Consider the following 22,474-nt stretch of genomic DNA (forward strand, 5'->3'; position numbering starts at 1 on the left):
GGCTAGCCACCATTGATTTTTCAGTCTATAATTTCATGTAACTTTAGTGTGAATGAAGGCCATTTCACTCTCTTAACCCCAAATTTGCATGACATTTCAGCTGAAACTCATAGCCCAACATCCTGATTTTCCCAATTCTAAGTTCCTAGAGGAATTTGGTTGGAAGAACACATTTTTTAAAATTCTGTTCACCATCACTGAGGATGGTGCCATATATATATGACCACTGATGATGGCTGGGGAGCTCTGAGCAGGAATTCTCCCAGAGAATGATGGGAGGAGAATTAACAGGAGTCAACTAGGATGCTTAGACTGCAAATAACAAAAAGACTAGTGGCAAATTAGCTATGCCCTTAGGCACATAGCAAAATGGCTTATCCAGCCTTTAAAGCTAGAACCAATAAGGAGAGAGATTGTGTTTTTTTATATAACTCTATTTTAGGAGCAAGGACAACTTTGCCAATTTCTTGTCCGGGGTCATTGGATTTCCTCTCATGTGTCATTGACCAGAGGTGGGTCAGAAGCACATTTTCCCCCTGACCACTGATATGAAAATATCAGTTAAGTTGCCAAATACCAAGTCAGTGTGTATGTTCTTGGGCTGACAAAGAGGTTCCATTCCCCTTGTTACTTTAGGAAGGGATGGATATAAATAGTAGTGGAATGCTGTTAGAATACACAGGTTAGGGATCCCTGGGTGGCGCAGCGGTTTGGCGTCTGCCTTTGGCCCAGGGCGCGATCCTGGAGACCCGGGATCGAATCCCACATCGGGCTCCCTGCATGGAGCCTGCTTCTCCCTCTGCCTGTGTCTCTGCCTCTCTCTCTCTCTGTGTGACTATCATGAATAAATAAATAAAATCTTAAAAAAAAAAAAAAGAATACACAGGTTAAAGTAAATCTGGTGCATCTTCACTATGTTATTTTACTATCAGCTTTTCTCTTTCTAGGACTTTTTTTTTTTTTTTTAAGATTTTATTTACTTATTCATGAGAGACACAGAGAGAGAGAGAGGCAGAGACACAGGCAGAGGGAGAAGCAGGCTCCATGCAGGGAGCACGACGTGGGCCTCAATCCCCGGTCTCCAGGATCACCCCCTGGGCTGAAGGCAGCGCTAAACTGATGAGCCACCCAGGCTGCCCTCTTCCTAGGACTTAACACAAAATACTACTTGAATTCCTCAAGTGGACTGACAGCTATGGAAAGCTGGCCCAATAAGAGATAGCCCAAGCTTCCTAATATTTAGCTAATATTCGTAGTAAATTGATTCATAACTAGATTCATAGTAAATAGTACTTTTTGGGAGTGTGTGTGAATTTGTGTATGCATAAGTGCATGTACTTATTTAACAACCGGGAGACCTTGGGAAGCTCACTTTATCCCTTTTGAAAGACTCAGTGGCCAAATGGGGAGGGAAAGGTCACAGGATTTATCTAGTACCCTCACTGGACTCTTATAGGAGAAATGAAACTTGTAGAAGGATTTTGAAGCTGTGAAGGAGTATGCAAATACAGGGCATTATCATGCCCCTTTCTCATTAACACTCTAAAATCCCTCATGCGGCTACAAAGTATCCACAGGAAAAATATTTTCATATAAATAAATAAAAATATGTAAAAGAATGGTTTGCATAAAAACTAGATGGCTTGAGATTTGGTCTTATTTTGAAATGAGGTCAGCCTGGTTGGGTTTTGAATTTCAATAGAGAAATTTTGCATGGCTCTCTGAGTTATACAAAGATATTTTAAATGTTGGGAAGAAGAAAGCCCCTTACAGATAGCAGCAGGAATCACACTGGTAGAGTTGAAGGAAGTAGAGAAACAAATGCAAAATGAGGAGAACAAATACATATTTTCTCTCAGTGTGTTCAAAGAGCAAGGAGAATAAAAGAAACAAAGGGAGATGGCCATAGAAGGCGGCTAATATGGCACCTCCAGAGACAGCAGGGCTCCTGTTGAAATGTAAGAGAAGGGAGCAGGCATAGGAAGGGTGCTCAGGTGCTCATGGGGACCATGTGGAGCAGTGACAAGGACAAAGTGCTGAGAATCTGATCTCCTGGGGTTTTGTCCTGGCCTGATTATCTATGACTCTTTTGACTTTCGAGTATGTTATGGTATATATAGTAGGACTCAGGTTTTTTCAGTTGTGAAATGAGGTATTTGAGTGAGAGTAGGATGTCTCAGAGCAAGCCTGGTTCATGACACAGATTGGGTCAAGGATTATGTATGCCTCACTCACCATGCATACCAGAGTTGCCACTGAGGTTTTAACAATACATATAATGTGGTCATGCATGTGAAGTTGTCTTACTGATGGGAGTGTCCACAAAAAAATATCTATATTTGGAAACCAAGGTCTTTGATAAGCAAATAGAGCATCATACCGTAACACACATACAAAGTTTATATGTTCACACTCAATGGCAGCTGGAGAGAAATATGTACTTTTATAACTACTTTATTCGAAAGCGGGTCTTCAGAAATGCCTAGAAAGATTCATGAAGTTGCAGAAGCATGACCCTTACTAAAAGTTGTGATTCAGTGGGGTCTAGACTAGAGCCCTGAATTTACAAAGATCTCCCCATGCAAGTTTTCTCTTTTTATTTTATTTTTTTAAGTATAGACTCCACACTCAGCAAGGAGCACAACATGGGGCTTGAACTCAGGACCCTGAGATCAAGACCTGAACTGAGATTGAGAGTTGAACACTTAACCAACTAAGCCACTGAGGTGCCCCTCTCCATGCAGTTCTTAAGTGCTCCTCAGATGAGAATCACATCCTAAAGCAAGAGAGGATTAGTGTGATCAGTTCTCCAAACATTTGTCATCATCGATATTTTATCACTTTGCTCTGTAAAGGCACAGTGAAGATTCTTTTAAAATTCAAGACTATGTTACCAAGCATTCACTATAACTTTAACTATTACCCTATCTACTATACAGAGTTAGACATTATATAGTTAAAAAACAGACACCAGTATTTTAAAACTGCGTTTCATTGGTATTATGAGTGATGTAATTTTTTTTCATATGTACATTAGTATCTCAAAGTCAAATTTGACCTCAGCCATGGCAACTATATAGAAAAGTTTGGCTTCATATTTTGTCTTTCATCTTTGAGACTGATTTGTTATTAGGATATTATTATTTCACATTTACATTTTACTATATATTTCTTTGTTGCCTTAGTGACAAACGTGGGGGAGAAAAGGAAGAAGAAAAGGCGTAAGGGCAATGCATGAAGTGAAAGATGCATTCAAAAAGGAGAGGGAGAAGGAAAGAGGAGAGGAAGATAGAAGAGGAAGAAGAAATAGATAGGTAAACTCATTTGAAGAGAAATTCCTCTAAGCCTGGTGCTCCAGTGAATTTGGAAACACATCTGTTTGGAAGGAAAGGGACAAGTCATTTTTGGGAAAATGAAAGGAGCTTCATGGATGAGAACTGCAGAATATGGGATCAGAGGATCTTTCATGTTCTAAGTTATGAAATTACCAACACAGTTTTTCATAATGTTTATTGAACAGGCATGCTCAGATTTCTCTAGAGTAAGCATTCCAATCAATTGCGATAGCTACTAATTCCAGATAAGGCAAAGCTTAAGAAATACATAGGTTGGTATGACTGAGCAGTTGTTAGCTAGAAATGTACCTTCCATTTACTGAAATGATTATGAATTAAGCCTGGCAGCTGCTTATCAACTAAATTTTTTGAAGTACCACATCAGTATTGCTTTATTCATTAAAAAAAAATTAGGGAGATAAAAGTCAAAAATCAGATTTTCTGCTATTATGTAAGTAATGAGTGCAAAGCAGCCTGAATTGTAAGATGGCAAACCATGGAAACTTTTCTAACACCTCTCACTTGTGTAGTTTCCCCAAACCAATTTTACATAAAGATATGAAATCCACTAGTTAATATTAATGTGCTCATTTGTGGGTGTGTTGAAATAATATGACACATATGGGACTGGCCTCATTGACCCCTTTGGTAGTAGTGATTCATTAAGTGGTCACTTCTTGAGACAGCAATATCTGCTTGAACAACTATTAACATTTTGAGACCTTACCTAGGTATTTATTGCTTTTGAGTAGAAATCTGCATCATGGTTAATGAAAGACAGGTTGTGTGCGTGTGCGTGTGTGTGTGAAGGGTATAAATGTGGTGACGAGCTGAAATAAGTAAATCTGGAATCATCCAGCTTATGTAAGAATGTAGGAGGGTTTGATTTGAGGGTAAGGTAGGTTTTTAGATAAATTGTTAATGGCATCCTTGTGGAGAGTTTAAAATCTACCCCACATTCACTCTGTTCAACACATTTTGGGGATCACACACCATATTCCAAGTACTATTTTAGATATTGGTACAATAATGCAGAAAACAAAAGAAAACAATCTCTGTTGTCTTGAGGCAGACGTTAAAGAGGTGAGACAGTAAGTGCATAGAGTACCAAGGCATGACCATGTGTTGAATAAAGGGGGATAGAATGAGACAAAGGTGACTTGGGTACTTTAGACAGGGTGGTCAAGGTGGATACCTGATTAGGGAATTCTGAGAGAGACCTAAGAAAGTGAGATAATAAGTGATGCACTTATCTGAGGAAGAAAATTCCTGGAGAAAAAGCTGTAAGGGAGTAGCCCTGGAGGAAGAATGTATTATACTCTTTTCTTGAGGAAAAGCAAGAAGGCCCAGCTTAGGGTAGAGAAAAGTATGTGTGTGCATGTGTGTTGGGGGTGGGAGGGTGAAAAGATTGGGAGGGAATCTCCTAGGCCCTGATAGACTACTGTAAGTACCTTGGCATTGTCCCTTTAGGCAGTTTTGAGAGGAAAATGGACCAATTCTGAGTTTTGTTTTTGGAAGGCCACTTTGCTGTTGTGCGAAGGACAGTTTTAGGGGTCAAAGAAAAACATGCACAGGGCAATTAGAGAAAGCATTAAAATAAAATACTGGTATTGGAGAAGAGTGGAGGTAGGGAGCATGGATGGGTTTTGGACATATTTTAAGGATAATGCCAAAAGATTTTCTGATAGATTAGATTGAAGATATGAGATAAAAAGAGAAGACAAGAGTAATTGGATAACTCTCAAATTTTTGCCTTTATTTTTCCTGCCTCAACTGCTAAATAAACAATCAATAGATCAAAACTTCCTCCTGTTAGGCTGTTGTTTTAGAATCGGCATATAGGTAACTTTTCATGTTCTATGTGAGCATTGTTTTCCTTATGAAATATCTTGATCTTTTGAATACATTTCTACCCAACACAGGAATCCTCATTCACACACTCCTGATAGATGTTCATCCAAGCATGTCTTTGACTACAACAGCAGGTTTAATAATTAATGAAGGAAGTCTAGATTTTACCCATCTTTTAGCTGGTACCTTAACTCACCTCTTTTCCCCTTTTATTTTCACAAATATGAAATACTCAAAAGCATGGAGTATTTGCCATGTGTCAGGTAATTTATCTCATTCGCATCTCCTAAAAACCATAGTAGTAGTCCTTATTACCACCGTATTATGTAGGAGAAATCCAAGGTTTACAGAGCCTTCTACCATATAGAGGTTTTAGATTTTTTCTTCTTCTTGTGTTTGTGTAAATTATAATAGATACACAGAAAGTCATTCAAAACATGAATAGTTTTATCACAATGATAGATTTATCATGATGTAAACATCCATGGGACTACCGCACAGATCAAGTCAAGAAATAAAACAGTACTTGTACCCCAGAGCCCCTATATCCCTCCCAGTCACCTTGCCTTTCCTCTTCTGAGGTTACCGTTAGTCTGATATCACATAGTCATTTTATCTTTATCATTTTAATCACACGAGCTTAGACCAGTAAACACTAAAGCTAAGTTCTGTATGTTTATGTTTTAATATTTCCATGGATCATATCTTACAACATGAACTCTTTTGTGTCTGGTGTCTGTGCTTCAGCATTATATTTGTTAGGTTCACTCATGTTGTTGGATGTAGCTATGGTCCGTTTATCTTCTGTGCTGCCTATTATTCCATTGTGTGACTTTATCACCAGATAATTGTCCATTAACCATTAAAGAATGTTTGGGTTCTTTCCTGTTTTCAACTATTGTGAAAATGCTCCTCCAAACATGTTTTATACATGTATTTTGTTGCAAGCATGAACTGATTTCTGCTGGGCTAATAGCTAGTAGTGGAATTGCCAAGTTGCAGGGAATGTGCATTTTCAGTTTTACTAAATGATGCCAGAAAATTTGACAAAGGATTTGTACTAATTTACACTCTCCCACTAGTGCTATAGGAGAATTCTATGTGCATTAGATCTCTTTTTCATTTTAGATATTATGTAAGAGCATGGTAGTATTTCATTTTGATTTTAATGCTTATTTTCCTGACATTAATGAGTTCAGCCCTTTTTAAAAAAAATTCTATATTCTCTTTTCTGAAATATCAATTTAAATCCCTAGTAACCTTTCTTTTAGGTTGTTAGTATTTTTCTTACTGATTTGTAGAATATATTTTGGATTTTTGAATATATTAGTATTTTTCTTACTGATTTGTAGAATATATTTTGGATTTTTTAATATATTCTAAAAGTCAAGATCTTCAGTTAACATCTTCCATGCAGCAACTTGCCTTTTAAACTTTTAATAATGTCTTTTAATCAAATTTATCGATAGTTTCCTTTAGGGTAGAGCTTTTTGAATCCTGTTAAGAAGTCAGACATTATTTCTTTATTAAGTGTTTGGTAGAATTAAATTATGAGGCAATCTGAATTTTGAGTTTTCTTTCTTTTTTTTTAAATATTTTATTTATTTATTCATGAGAGACCAGGCAAAGAGAGAGGCAGAGAAACAGGCAGAGGGAGAAGCAGGTTCCATGCAGGGGGTCTGATGTGGGACTTGATCCCAGGTCTCCAGAATCAGGCCCTGGGCCAAAGCAGTGCTAAACTGCTGAGCCACCGGGCTGCCCTGAATTTTGAGTTTTCTTAAAGTACTTCTTGTATCCATTGGATCAGTTGTATTTTTCTGATTTTTTTTCTATTTCGTCTAAATTTTAAAATATATTGTCATAAATGTATTTGTAATATTTTAATATTTTTGGAATCTATATTAGTGGTCTCTTTTATTTCTGATATTGATTATTGATTTTTTCCCTCTTTTTTTCCTTGATCAAATTCTCAAGATATTTTTAGGTTAGTTTTGTCCTTTACACACACGCATATAGATAGTCCTGCTTTTTGCTCTCCTGAGAAGTTGTCAGAAGTTTAGCTTTACTTCTCAACCTTTTTGTCATTCCTTCCAGAACTGGAAAATGGCTTTACTGGAAGAAGGTATCTAAATGCCAGGACTAGCACACTCCTTATTCTGTCTGGTAATTCTGCAATTTCTTATTCACATCCCACTACTTTCAAACACACACACACACAGTTGAAGTAATATAGTTATTCTTGTGCTTCCCAGAACAACTATTGAGAGCAAATATTTAATTCTAAATTTGTTTATTCCAAAACTTGTTCACTTTCTATCCTCTACCCCACACACTCAACCAATGCCAAGAACAAATCAATATTTATTTTATTTTATTATTTATGTTATTATTTTATCTCCCAATGTGTTCCTTGTAATCCTGTGGGTGATGTCAGTCTTATTTTGTAGGACCACTCCCAAACCCTTGAGCTCAAACCAACAGACACTGATGCAGAGCTGCACATAGTAGTCAGTAGCCCTTACTGAATAAAAATGGATCAAACTTAATAAAGAAGGAAATATTTTAAAGATTTTTTTTTCTAGTTTAGGAAGCCATTCAACTGTTTCATAGCCTGGGTCTCCAATAGTCAACTGATTTTTATACTGTGTGAACACTGCTTCAAATCCAGAGTCTGAGGAAATCCTTTACATTGGACATTTGAAAATTGCGTCTAGCCTAAATCCACAGCATCCCCCCCAAACATCAGTCTGAACAACCCCGAATGAATGGAAAATGCAGATTGGGAGAGAGCCCCATTCTGCTCTGTAATATTCTTTGCAAAAGTTGTGTGAATATTATCAGTTAAGAGCAGTCCTAAATGTCCTCCTTTTAATAAACAGTTCCTTTTTTACCCCCATATTACATCCTTTCTGACTAGGTTTCTAAGCTACAGCTTTGGCTTCTGATGATTATTCATATCATCATTATTCCAGACTAAAAGCCTTTAAGTAAATAACCAAGACTTGAAACATTGTAGAGGATAATTCTTACATAACACCAACTTCATTATGTGGTTCTGTCATCCTCCCCTCCCTCCTCCAATCCCTTTTACTCTCTTTTTTTTTTCTTTTTTGTCTACTTAGTAACATTATTTTTTGTGTACTTTTACACCATGTTCAGTATAAATGGTATAATTAGTGGTGGAAAATATTTTGTTGTCTTCCTGCATTTATTTATGTTCAAAGGATCATGTAAAGTTCTGCTACATTAAAATTTAATTCGAAAGAAAACGAGTTTTGTTCATTTCTCAATGTAATGCCCATTTCTGTTCAGCTTGTATGAATGATAAAATATTATCAGCCCATGTTTTTCTATTTGGTTTCTAGGCATTTGTGTAAACTAGTTAGGAAAAGCAAGTGTTGCTTTGTTAGGCATGTGTTCAAAGGAGTATTGTAGAGACATATTTTATTCTGGGCACCCTGTCACCATGTCGACAGGGTCCAATCTATTATTTAGCAGTTAATTTGTTAATCGATTGACCAATTGGTTCAGAGATTTTTTTTTACTCTTAGATTACCAAAAAGAAAAAAAAAAAAAAAGAAAAGGAAAGAAGGAAACAACAACAAAAAAGCCTCTTTTGTAGGGTAAATTTAAGGAAATTGCATCAGAATCGAAAATGTACTGGTGTTTACAGATCTAGATTAAATCTGACACAGATTGGCAAACAATGAAAAAGGTTCTCTTGCTTGGAGCATAAACATTTTGAATCTCACCAGCCTGATGTTAAATCTCAGAAAATAAGTAAACTGAATTGCCCTTCTGGGGTGGATGTAGGGGCACTAGGAGGGAGGGAGATGTAACCCTAGGTTTGCTGAAAGTCCAGATTTTTCTCTCCAAAGCCAAGGAAAGGGCAGGATGGTTTCTACTCTTTTGTCTCAGTTCCCTCTTCTTTTTCCCAGTCTGTAGCTTGGAAGTAGAAACAAGGGGAGAAATGCACTATGAATATATACACGCTGATAAACAAGGGTGTCCATAGTATCTTAAGAAGGGGGGAGGATTGTGAAATTCACAATTACAATTAATTTCTATGGGTAATCAGATGATTGTGTATGCAAAGCAATAAATCAATTGATTGCAATTGCCATTAATGAATATTTTAATAGAGAAATATGAGCCAAGCCAATTAATTTTTAGGTAGCAAGTTCACTTTTCTCTCTAGGTTAACCTATATTTATTTTCAACTATATTGTTTCAAGTATGTATTAGGGATATGTGTGCATGTGTACGTGTGTGTATGTGTGTGTATGTGTGTGTAAGAGAGAATGCTGTTCTTTTCTTCCCTCATTTATTTTTCCATCAATTCTTCCTGATACATTGTGTCTTTTATATTCCATTTCTTCCTTGTCTGCCTTGGTAGTTGGAGGGAGTCTTATTTGTAAAATACACTGTTACCTTTTCTCAAGGTTGTGATCTCATATCATGCCAAAGATAAAATTTGAAACCTAACTACTTGAAAAAATCTCATATGTTCTATTCGCCCATGGTGCTTTTCTAGGTAGTCACCTCTGTGCTGATTTGTTCTTCACCCATTTCTCTCTATAAAGACATCGGTAAGCCTGAGTCCACCTCCACATTCAGACTCCATCTGCAATACTGCCTGCAGGGGATGCCTGCAGAAAGCTTTTCCAGAAATATAAGAGTTCAGTACTTGCCTCCTCTCTCTTAAATCATAATTCACCCAAGGGAATAGAAGTTACTGAGTTTATGCTAAGTGGAAGCACACATTTACTCATTGTTCCATTGAGTTCTAAATACCCTCAGGGCCAAGAACAGTCCCTTCTCCTGCAGTTGCACTACTAATCTCTGTTAAGAATGGTGCCGAGTAAATACTTTAAGAAGTATGACTGGTATGGCAGTGCAGGGCATCCTGTCCAAGAGAAAAGCAAAAGCATGCTTAGCATAATCATCTAAGGGTGATGGGGGCAAGCCCTTTGTCATTTGAGCCCAAGAATGTCAGCAGTTTCCTCTCTTGAAACATTATTTGCCCTAGCTCTCAAATGCCATTTTAAAACTTGTATTCCTCTGTTCACTCTGTTCGGTTTTCCAACATGCAGCTCTCTCCCTGACATCATTTTGACCTCTGCTCACTGCTCTCTACTGCTCAGATGCCAACTCTTATGGGAAGACTTTCTGAACTACTTCTTTGTTATAAGCATTTCTAATATTGCCAGAATTATGCTGTAATTTAGTTGTTATTATCTAGGTCTCTTGTCCCGTCTCTTTATCATTTGTCTCACAACACCAAACTTAGGAGCTCTTTGAGGCTAGGCCTCCAATATTTTATCCTTTTAGCTCCAGCCTCTCTGAATTCCTGGTACACAGTAGAGACAAATGTCTGCAGAGAGAAATGATGAAGTTCAGAATTATTTCAGGAATTCCATGAAATCAGTAAAGAATACATACATTTGCAAATGCCCTGTGACCAAAGTTGCCCTCTTCCCCCAAGTTCAGGACATCCATTTAAACCCTGCTCTTTTCTTGGTACTATTCAAATTTCTTTAGTTAACTTGCATTTCAGGACCAAGTTGAAAAAGCAAAGAAACAAATAAACAATACTCTAGATTCTAGACTCTAGAGGAGTGGTGATCAAAGTTCTGCGTGTATCAGAGTCTCCTAAAAAGCTTGCTATATAAATAAAGCACAGGTCGCTGGGTCCAGCACCAGAGATTCTCATTCTGTAATTTGAGGTTAGGGTCTAAGAATTTGCATTTCAGATGATGCAAGAGATCCTGATCCTGCCTGTCCAGGGATTCCTGTTGAGAATCGCTTTTCTAGAATGCAGTTAGCTGCAGCTTCTAGTTATAGGCAGACATTAGGGATATGCCTGTGCCTCATTGCTAGGCAGAGTCTGGAGATTTTAATTTACTCTTCACACTCTGGTTTGGTGATGCTCCCAATCATTGTCTCATTTTGCTAAGGCACATCAGAGGTGAAGTAGGCAAACGGCTCAAGTAGTGGGATAGGGTTTGTGTTTTGTTAGCCCTCTGTAAGTTATGTTCAGAATAGATTTGTTTCTGTAGGCTTATTTTTCCCTTAGGACTTCATCCATCAACCCTAATCCACAAGGTTATAGCAGAAGGTCTCCTGGTGGCTCTTTTTGTAACAAAGGACATCATACCCATGAACATACTTGATTGGTCCAGGAGTGAACATCTGGTTAAAGCTAGAGTTGAATAATCTTTTTGTTCTGAGAGGATCTAAAATTAGCCTGTGACACTTCTGTGTCCATGTGACTTTATTTTGAGCAGAGAAGATAAAACCATAGAGCTATTATCAGCCATTTTCTGTTAGGTGGACTGGGATACAAACCAGACAGTCTAGGGTAAGAAAGGTAAGGAAGGCAAATTATAGCAGAGCAGATATGAGAGAGGGCCAGAGAGTAGTGATAAAGTCTCAGGCCCTCGGCCTAGTACATTTTTGGGACCCAACTCTGTGCCTGCCCTTGTGTCCCATGGTGCCTTCTGTGAATTTAAAAAGGAACTCTACTTTTTGCTTAATCAACCTTAATCTCGTTATTTTTCAATGAACATAGTTAATAATATATCATCCCAGGACATACTTAACTCATAAATTAGAATATACAAGAATTGTTAACTGATGTATAGAAACCTGTGGACAAGGTATCTGTTGGTTTCTTTTTAATTTTAATTTTAATTTTTTTAATTGGTTATTTGTGATAGGGGAACTCTGTGATGTTCATGAATTTTCTTCAAAATTCCTTAGGACTTTCTCATGATTCCACTGTTGGAATTTTTACTGCATAATAATAGATGATAAGACTATGTCCAAATAAATAATGTCTTATTCCTAACATTTCACCCTAAGAAAGAATATTTTGACATAAAGTCTGAATTGAACTATAGGAACAAAGAAACATGAAAGAATTGGAGACAATGTAATTCATTTAGAATAAGAACAGGAGAAAGAGGATAAAAGATTGAAGGACTTAAAGAAATTATCAATGGCAATTAAGGAAAGTGGGAGCAGAGAGGTGTATGGATACCATCCTGAGTTTGCAACCCAGTGATGTGTAGGTGACATAGTCCATCTCTCAAAATTGCACTAGAGTGGGTTTTCAAAACTAAGAGATAGTACAAAGCATGTCTCCTCCTGTGGCCCATTCCATTTGATATTCAAGACCTAGCTTCCTTCTCACTTCCTCTAAGAAATAGTCCCTAATTTTCCCAGTTTGGTCTGATTACAATCTCAAATATCTGCAGTTGTTATTGCACATTTCTGCCATTAGGCTGGGAATTCTAGCCATGTCATAACATTTCCATTATTGTTTTCTGCTATCATTTGGTGTTTTGTTTGAGAGTTACTTGTTATTGTCTGCTCAATGAGACAGCAAATACTTAAAAGTCGATGTCTCAGTATTTTATTACTATCATTGCAAATTTCACAGATACCCCCAACACAGAAGCAAAAATATATGAATTATAGAAGTATTACAATGATGTATGTAATCTTAGAATTTGGTGTCAAAAGTTAAGGTCATCCTCTGTAACACGTCACCACCAAAATGGACCAGGATAATGTCATTGTTGGCTAGTTATTTTGAAAATATGTTATTCTCAAAATACTCAAACTAGTAATAGTAATTAATAGTTCTCTGAATTCTGAGCTTTCTGAATTTAACACATAATGAGCATATATGTGTATGTGTATTTAGATATGTATATATAAATAATTAGGACTGAGTCCTATTAGACACACATACAAACATGCACACATACAAGGATGGGGCAAATTTAGAGCATTATTTTCATATTAAATATATATAGGTATGTGTATATATATGAGCATATATGTGTATATACACATATAGATATGTAGAGAAAGAGATGCATTACTTAGGGGACTTTAAGTCAAATATGCACACAATATCTTACACAGACATACACACATTCTCTCACTATGTTGAAATTCTTAGATTATGCAATTTCACATGTCCCCCATATATAGATGATGCAGCACAGCAAATACAATTATAATTACCTGCAATCAATACAACCAATTCCAAATGGTGAATACAATCTATGAAAAATGGTGATTTAAGATACTCCCACAAACCACAATTACAGAGACATAAAACCCTTCAGGAAAGAAACATTTATCCCAACAACCTGTTTATTACCACAGAGGAAACCTGAATTGAGTTTCATAAACTTTGCATCAAAATTGAGTCTCCTATATAAAGTGAAAGGAAAACAGTAGTTAATCCTTATTTAGCTTTAGCTCCTGGGAAGTCAAAATTATAATGACAGTTTTCAGCTGGGCCAACTGGGCCCCACAGAGTACACCCATTATTGTAATGCCATGTTGAGCCAAGAATTGACCTCCTTCTTGACCTAGGCCCTTGACTTTTCCTTCAGGGTAAATGGAGAGTCTGCCAGACTCATGAAGCATGATTTCTTCTTCTAACAGTCTTTCAATCTAGGCTATATTTTACTTAGCATCCACACACAGGGGAAAGCAGCGGCTCAGTGCCCCGCTAGAAATGAGCAATAACATTCAAACGAAAATTGGAAGCTGAAGATCTAATCATTAACAACAGATGGTTCAACTTGAATCCGATAAACAAGTTTTGTTGTTTGCTTTCCTTTCCCGCCTCATCCACTTGAACTTCGTGTGAGCATGCTCGGATGTAAAAGTGCTGGACCTTAAGTTAGCAACATGGATGGCTCACGTGATAGAAAGAAAGCTTTTATGGCCAAGTTGGAATCTTTTCAACTTGAAACATACTTGCTAGTCTGATGTTGAAAGTAAATCCAAGTCAGTAGCATGCCTGCCCTATTTGTTTTCTTTGTGAGAGTTTAGTGACAATCGTGTCATTTAATGTGCTTCAACAAAGCCTTTTCATCTGGTCATATTGCTGTTCTTTGTGTGGTCTTCAGCCAGAGAACTTGCCTTCCTAAAATCACAAACCCAAAGGGTATTTGTTATGCCTGCCTTAAATCTTCCTCTTCTTTGTGTTCTGTTTTCAAGAAGAACTAGAGGATGGCACGCGAAGAACACCCCACTAGAGAATATAATGAGCACTGGGTGTCTCTATCAGAAAGCTTCGTAGGCTTAAGAAACATGCATATACTCCCCAAGTTGTAGCTCCTGAGAAGCAGATAATCAAGCTTTAGAATTTTCTTCACTGTCTGTAGGGGGTATATATTTAATAATTCACAGAATGAAATCCTAAATCTTTCAGTTGCCCACTGGTCATGCAGCCAGAACCCCTTATGACACCTGTTTTTATTGTGGAGTTGTTCTCAGTTCATTACTTATGCAGAGGACACAGGGGATTTTTCAAACTCCTGTGCTATCTCTCTTTTCTTCCATGGACTTTAGCCCTAATTGTCAAGCATTTATTTACAGAAAGTTTTTCTTTCTGTAAAGCCATAAAGGTACATGAGGCACCAAAACTGTCTTTGTCAAGCCTCATGATCTTAACAAATATGAAATACTTTGCATTGCCAGATTTAGTATAATGTTTCCCTTGTATTATTCAGAAGGATGTGTGGTCATTGTCTTCCTCTTCTTTTTTTTTTTTTTTTTTTCTTTTTTTTAGCTTTAGTCCCATTGCAAAAGAGTAAATTCTGCAAGCAGCAAACTGGATGGGGATCCTCATAATATAAATATCTAAAAAAGGACTCCTATTCAGAATATATATATGTATGTATATATAAAATATTATAATACATTGTATGTGTATCTATATCTATCTATCTATCTATCTATATACACACAGAGAGAGATCTTCAGTTTATCAAACAACCCAATTAAAATTATGCAAAGACATGAAGAAGCATTTGACTAAATAAATATAGTAATAAAAATCCAATAAGTATATGAAATAAATCAATAGGGAAGTCCATTTTAAAGCCGTATTTATGAAAGGACTAAAATTAAAGACTGACAACATCAAGGGTTGACAAAGATATGAAGCAAATGAAAATTGTTGACATTGCTAGTGTATCAATTAAACAAACACTTTGGAAGATTGGTAATATCTACCAAAGCTAAATGCATGCCTCCTTGTATCCCATTTCTAGGTATGTTTTATTTTTATATATTTGTACTTTTAGGTATCCTTACCCATTTCTAGGTATATTTCTAGGTATTCAAAGAGAAGTTAGAATTTATGGTGCATTTCTTTCAGGGATTGTGTGTCAGTGTCTGCACAGTCCTAGACTGAGACATTCTTAGAGCTCTGATTTTAAAGAAGTAATAATATAGGTCATTGGGTAATATGGGGAAAGGAAGAAGAGAACTGATTTGGACAGAGACCTCATTTAATCTAAATAATCAAGTGGATCTAGCTTAGATGTGGGAAGGTAGGAAATAGTAGTCATTCCAGTCCAGTGTCAAAAGCCAAGGGCAACATTGTTTGGCAGTAGTGGAAAGCACAGGCCCAGTTTGGGTAGTTCTCATTATCAAAAAGGCTTCTTAGCCCTGTTTCAGGGAAATGCACCAAAGTCAAGGTCCATTCCCAAAGAAAAGAAATTAAGAGAAATAACACAGGTTATTTTAAGGTCAAGATGTGTTAGCTTCAGAGAGATAAGCTCTGATGGTAGCAAGTTGCTAGTATGGTTTTGATGGTCAGAGGTAGAAGCTCCTGAGAAGATAACAATGTTTAGCCAAATGGTCATTTGGGATCCATGGGAGGGAGTTTACCTGATACTTTACAGAACCCAGGAGTGGAAATAGCAGAATACCATCCCCACTAACAGGGAAGAAACATTTATCAAATATAGCCAGACTGAGTTCTTCTAATTAGTTTGCGGATTGAGCAAAGCTCAGTCAGTGGATGGTAGGCTTTCAATAGACAGACTTGGCAAGGAAAGCAGGGACAGTTGGGAGCAAACACTGAGGAAAAAAGTCTTTTCTCTATCTCCATGCAGAGTTAATACAGTAGATTAAAAGTATCTCCCAGAGGTTGGTCTGCTTTTTTGTTTACTGGTTGTATGCAACTCCAATTGATTGACTTGAATGCACTGACCTTTGTGGGGCTAGATTAAGTTATCAACCAGTACTGTTGAACCATCTCATAAGTCTCAGATGATGTCTATATATGTCACTGATATCACTGATTCAGTTTAACTCAACTTCAGAGCACTAACTAAAATACCTTCAATGCTAGAAGAACTCAATGGTTGGAACCATTTACAGTTATTTATATTTCCATTTATTATTAATCTTGGAGTAAATTGTATATTCCCAAGGATACTTAAGATTAACTACTATGTTTAAAAAACCATATATATTTTTGAAAAAGCTATACCTTGTTGAGGTTTGCCATACTAGTCAATCACTTGTTGAGCTATTAGTCATCAGTAATTAAAAACAAGGGGAACTTGACTGGGGGAGAAACCAGAGGGCTTTTTATTTTGTTTTATTGTCTTTTTTCCTTTATTTCTTAATTATAGCAATCAAGGTGTCTAACTTCAATTTTCCATAATGATAGTTTATATACTTTTGAGTGATAATCAGATATTGTACACTTGGAACATTGATGGCTAAAGTTCAGTGATTCATTAAAATAACTCTTTTTTCATTTTTTCTATAAGTATTTGCATAATCTTAATACTAAATTTTGAGCGCCTTGAGGAAAGGAGGCAAATCTTTTGCATAGTTTTACCTCTAACTCCAACACATTGACTGAAGCATCAGTGTTTTTCAACGATAATGAAAAGAATAACTGTATTATTGTTTCCAACTCTTCCTGTGGCCCTCAAGGAAGAAGATTATGCATTTCTGCTTGCAGTTCTTTCACTGCATTTTTAATGCTGGGACTTGCCATAAATCTAGCTTTGACCAATAGAATGTGGACAGACATGACATGAATCATGGCTGAGCAGAAGCTCTGAAAGACACTGTGGGGTTTCACTAACTCTGTTGATTCTGGAAGGAAGCCCTCAGAGTCAAACAAGATCCCAAGCAGCCTGAAGCAAGAGAACTGCTGTACTGGTATGTAACTTGAGCAGGGTATAGATCTTTGCTGTTGAAAGTATTTTACAGAGCTGATGAATATACTTCAGTCATCAATTGAATCGGCAAGTGAATTGTATTACCAGTTGAATGCTTATTAGCTTAATCAAAGTTGTATCAATCTGTGATATATTTTATGAAACTGATTAAGCAGTTCAATAGACATCTACTTGCAGCAAATTCAAGAGAGGGTCTTTCTTACCTGAGTGAGCAAAGATTATAACCCAACATCAAGAACCAGTTTACTTCCCTGGGATTAGAATGCAGAGTAGGTTTTCACACAGAAAGCAAGAAAAGGAATAGGACCTGTGTTAATCCTGTCATCCAGGAAGTTTGTAGTTAGGGTTTGATTATTATTGGGTGAGGAGACTATGCAGTATGCTATGAAAATTTGTCAATTTTTCTTATTTCTCAGTTGATTTCTTGATTGGTATAATCTGTTGTATACATAGCTTCTTAGCAAAGTTGCTTTAGAAAAGCATTACCCACTCCCCTGCCACTTTGATTCAACCACAGTGATAAGAAGCTTTACATTTCAGCCTTATTTACTGTTGACAGTGGTAGTTCCACTGAAATTCTTGGAGAGACTGGGGTATTTGTAGACGGTATAATTTAGTCCGCAAGTAACAAAAAGCTCAATTCAACACAGCATTAAAATTAAGGTAGTATATAATTTTATATGGCTGAGAAACTAGAATCAGGTAGGGTCCATATTTGTTTTTCTTTCATGCTTTCAGTTCTGCTGCATTTGTGTATATGTTCTGGGCTGAAACTTGCTTTCATCATGTTTATTTTTTTAAATGGCATTAAATAAGGACTAGGGCAATGTTTCTTATATGAAATTGAAAAGAAGAAAAAAATGCTGCCCCTAAATTTTGGATTAGAATCTCTCCCTTAGTCTAATTAGTATAATTTTGGTCAGCATTCTTCTTTCTGTATCATGCATGGGGAGGACACCATGCACTAATTAGCTCAAGCCTGAATGCCTGAACCCATTATTGAGGGATGGTATTGTGGTCAGTCTCCCCTGAACTGATGGGCTATGTGGGTGATCAAACATTATTGGGCATTAGGTTGATATAGGAGATGAGGTCATGGATGCTGAGTCTATGGGTCTACTCCACTGGTATAGAGCCTAAATTCTGGGCTGTGGAAAATCAGATGATTGTAGTAATAATTTTTACTTTTTTTTCTCCAAAGTTCTCTTATTTGCCTGTAGAATTACACATTCATAAATTAACACTCAATTCATTTCTTTACTGTTCCTTGAGTACACTTTCTATACCTTCATGTTTATATGTTGCCTCTGCCAGAGATGACTTTCTGTAACCCACCTACTTACTGAAGTTCTACATATCCTCCAAGACCTGGTTAAATTATCTCTTCCTTAGAATCTGTCCTTAGTGATCTCATGTTCCTATGACCCACACAGTCTTGTTGAAACTAATTAATTAATTAATTATATACTATCTTATGACATAATCAAACTGACGTTCCTGTTGCTTACCATTTCCTTAATCTTTGTGTGTGTTCTAAGCCTTGCATTTCACATTTTATTGTAAGATTTGACTTCTAAAGGAGGAGACCATGTCTTTTTCATTTCATATAGTTTTTAAATAAGCCTCCACTAAACACAGATTGATTGCATAGTAAACTTATATATAATTTGTTTTCTCAGTAAATATTGAATGTTAGAACTATTAACTTTTTTTTGAAGGATAACAAATAGTGCCTTCAAAATTATATTAACACTAAAACCTATATAAGTGCAAATTTACTTTGCCTATATATAAGCAAACCTTTTTTATATAAGCCTGGACAAACAGAATTGGAAAGTGAAAATGATTATTCTTCATTCCCTAAGATGATTTGAACCAGCAATGACCATTTATAGGAAGGCCTTCTCCTTATACAAAAGGATTCATCTTAAGATTTACTCAAGTCTGGTTATTTCTACAAAACACGTTTAGTTTGAATCAAGTATAATAGACTACTATTTGGGGACTGAATTTGAAGAATATCAAGGTCTCCCTTTTTGAGCTTTGTCTTCTAGCCCTGTTCCCATGGATTGCAACTGACTCCTAGATTTACCTGCCATAGTACAGTGAAGAAAAACAAAAAAGAGATTACTTTTTTTTTTCGTAATACATTGAGCAAGAATCAACAACTTGGACTTCATTAATTAATTCATCAAACATAAACATGTATTGAGCATCTGATGATTCATTTTCTAATTTGAAAAATAAGTAAGATATATTCTAAATGTAAGTTTCTATTTAGCTCTAAATCATGCTATTTCCCAAAATCGTACAAGGAGGCAATATCAAGAATAGAATGTGAATTTCAGATTTTGTAATTAATGTTTTTATGCACATTGCCTCTAGGGACCACCGCCCCTACCACCATCCTCCTCCCCGCCCCCCATCACAAGTTTCCCAGATTTCCTGATGTCTTGGGATTTGAATGTTCATTATGGCTGGTGAGAGATGGCTGAGTCTGTGACCATGAAGGCAAGGGTAGTTGTCCCATCTTCCTTTCTTTCCCACTATGTATGCTTACTGAATAGAGATGCTTACCTGATTTCATTAGCTAATGTGCTTCAGGCAGTGCTCATCCCTGTGACTGACAGAAAAGCTATCATTTTTGTCCTAACTCCCCTGACCTGCCTATTAACATAGCCTTCCCCAAACTCAAATGTTCTTCTAGGCACTCTTTGAATCCAGTGACCCACTGTGGAAGGACTCTGTAGTTGGTTTCCAATATTAATTTGATATAAGTGATCTTGGAAAAGGCAATTAGGCACTATAAATTATTCTTTTTCAATTAAATATTTAACCACAACAGAAACAAAGAAGAACCTAAGTGCATTAATTTAAAATCCTTCTCCATGCAAAAAGCCAAAAGAAATGCGGGATGATTTTTCCTAGAAGTGAGAAATTATCTGTAAAGAATGCAATAAAATTAAGAAACATTTTAACTTAATTTGTCAACAAAATAATAGATATGACTATTTTTCTGTTACAAATCAATTATACTAATAGTGAAACTTTATACAAGTTTACTTTTATTTAATTAGTTGCATCAGTAAGTGCTGTGATTGTTAATGCATCAAACTATAAATGATGAAATAAGGTTAAATGGCAGTTCTCAAAACATGTATATTTCACACTGTGGAAGAGAATCAGAGCCAAATATCATAAATAATGTAAACAATAATCTAAAATGTTGGTTTGTTAGAAAGCATTTTTGGATCAGGAAAGTGGGAAAAAGGAAAAAAAAACATTTCCCAGATGAGTTCTCCCCTTCCCCTAGTTAATAGGCATTTACATCACAGATGATTAGAATTGAAAGTTCCCATGTGGTAACTAATTTACCCCCAACGTTTTTTTTTTTTTTTTTTAAATAAGGATCCTGATGCCTCCAAGGAGTGAAGAGTTTGCTCAAGGCCAGCCTAGCACCTAGTTTATTAGAGAACTAGAATTAAAACCTTGATTTTATGAAGTCTCAGACAAAGCAGAGCTCTTCAACTTCATAATACTTCCTTCCATTCTCCAGTAATGATTATGAAACATACATTTCTCTTTGATTCTCAGAATTTCCCCCTATGGCTAACACAATTTACTTATATGAGAGAACATAGCACAAAATAAAAGTTGCATTGAGTCACAAGGAAATAAAAATCTTACCCTATTTTGCGCTACTAAGTACAGCTGATACTTTGGATGCTGAAGGGCAATAATTTAAACAAAATTGACACTGTGCTGGTTTTATGGATTTCTAATGCATTTCATCTTGGGTACATTGGACATATTGCTGCCTTGGCTTCTGCTGCATCTAGTACTGAGGTTTGGAAATTTATATAAATGAAAAACTGCAGACTTCCTTTTTCAAAAGGCAGGCAGGCACAAATGCTGGTGTGTGTGTGTGTGTGTGTGTGTGTGTGTTTTCCAATTTTTTTCCTCCTATACTTAGCTTGGCAGTTTATTAAAAATTGCGCATTTCAGAAAGAAAAGGACAGCATTTGGTTAAAGAATTGATTTAATATCCTCTTAGTCTTTATTTCATAGTTTATCAAGTGATTTATTTTCTTAATTTTTTGGCATTTTGATTAAACTGGTCTCTCTGTAGTTGTAAACTTTATAAAATTGGCTTGTTTTATAGTGAAACTTCAGATGTAAGTTCTGTGGAATGTCATATCTGGAAAACAAAAATACAAAAAACAAAGCAAACAACACCAAAACCTATAGCCACTAAAATGAAGACAAAAAAGAATAAAACTCTACAAGCACAACATAAATGAAGTAGAAGAGCAATGTAGAACTTTATTCAAGTTTTCTTGGATCACTTGAATATCTTGCTCACTGGATATTGCTGTCATATTTTCTTTTAAGTAGAAAACAAGAAAATAACCCTATTTTCCCCTTGGCAGGTTGGTGTAGAGAAAGAGGTAAATGTATATGTATCTCTCCATTTCTGTCCCTGTCTCTATATTTCTCTCTCTTGTTGTTATACTTTCTGTTTTCTAGAAAACTTTATATATTTTCCTTAGAACATGCAGTGCAAAAGTGGGTGTATCTTTGGAATTTTATGAACAAAGAAAATGACCATGTTTTAGGGACCACAAACCAAATCATGTGGTCTACCTATGGATTTATTTTTCATATTTGTGAATCTGTTGACATTAAAATTCCCTCAGGCATATAAACATTGAGAGTTAGACTTTTAATCAGTTACATATATTGGAAGAAATAAAAATGCACTCCTGTAAGGTAAGTGTTTCTTCAGTTTTGTGGATGGGGAAGCCATGTTTAGGCTCTGATGGCAGGAGCATCCCAAAATATACCTGAAGGGATCTTGGATCCAGCATTAGGTAAATATGCTTCTGCTTTTTGTGCTATACTTTAGAAACAAGTATAAATTTTAATTATAATGCTTACTGTCATGATTCATATTAAATGAATTCATATTTATAACATAGTGATCTTCCATAGGTATTTTGATACATTGTAGGAGAAAATGTGACAGAATATTTTAAACTGGGATTGGCCAAAGTAAATTTGAGTTGGTTAGTCACTAATTTTATGTATCCAAAAGTGAATATTCACCTAATTCCACTAAGGATTTTGAGGCAGCTAAAAAAACTAAGAAGCATTAGTGAGTAAAAAGAAAAAAGGTACTTAGAGTGAAAGGAAAATGAAGTAAAACATGACCTTCTAACATTTGTAGAGAAGACGGTCAGATTCGGCTGTAAGCTTCCTTGCAGTTCA

At 36.2% G+C, this 22,474-nt stretch overlaps 1 long non-coding RNA gene across 1 annotated transcript in view; it reads left to right on the plus strand.

Moving 5' to 3' along the window:
* LOC144315671 (uncharacterized) overlaps nucleotides 1-22,474 on the plus strand; it is a 150,042-nt gene that overhangs the window by 5,301 nt on the left and 122,267 nt on the right. Inside the window, exon 4 of the long non-coding RNA XR_013381415.1 lies at nucleotides 3,186-3,314. This is a non-coding gene — a long non-coding RNA (uncharacterized LOC144315671). The remainder of the gene's footprint in view (nucleotides 1-3,185; nucleotides 3,315-22,474) is intronic.

Source organism: Canis aureus, chromosome 6 (assembly GCF_053574225.1).
Source record: "Canis aureus isolate CA01 chromosome 6, VMU_Caureus_v.1.0, whole genome shotgun sequence".
NCBI lineage: Eukaryota > Metazoa > Chordata > Mammalia > Carnivora > Canidae > Canis > Canis aureus.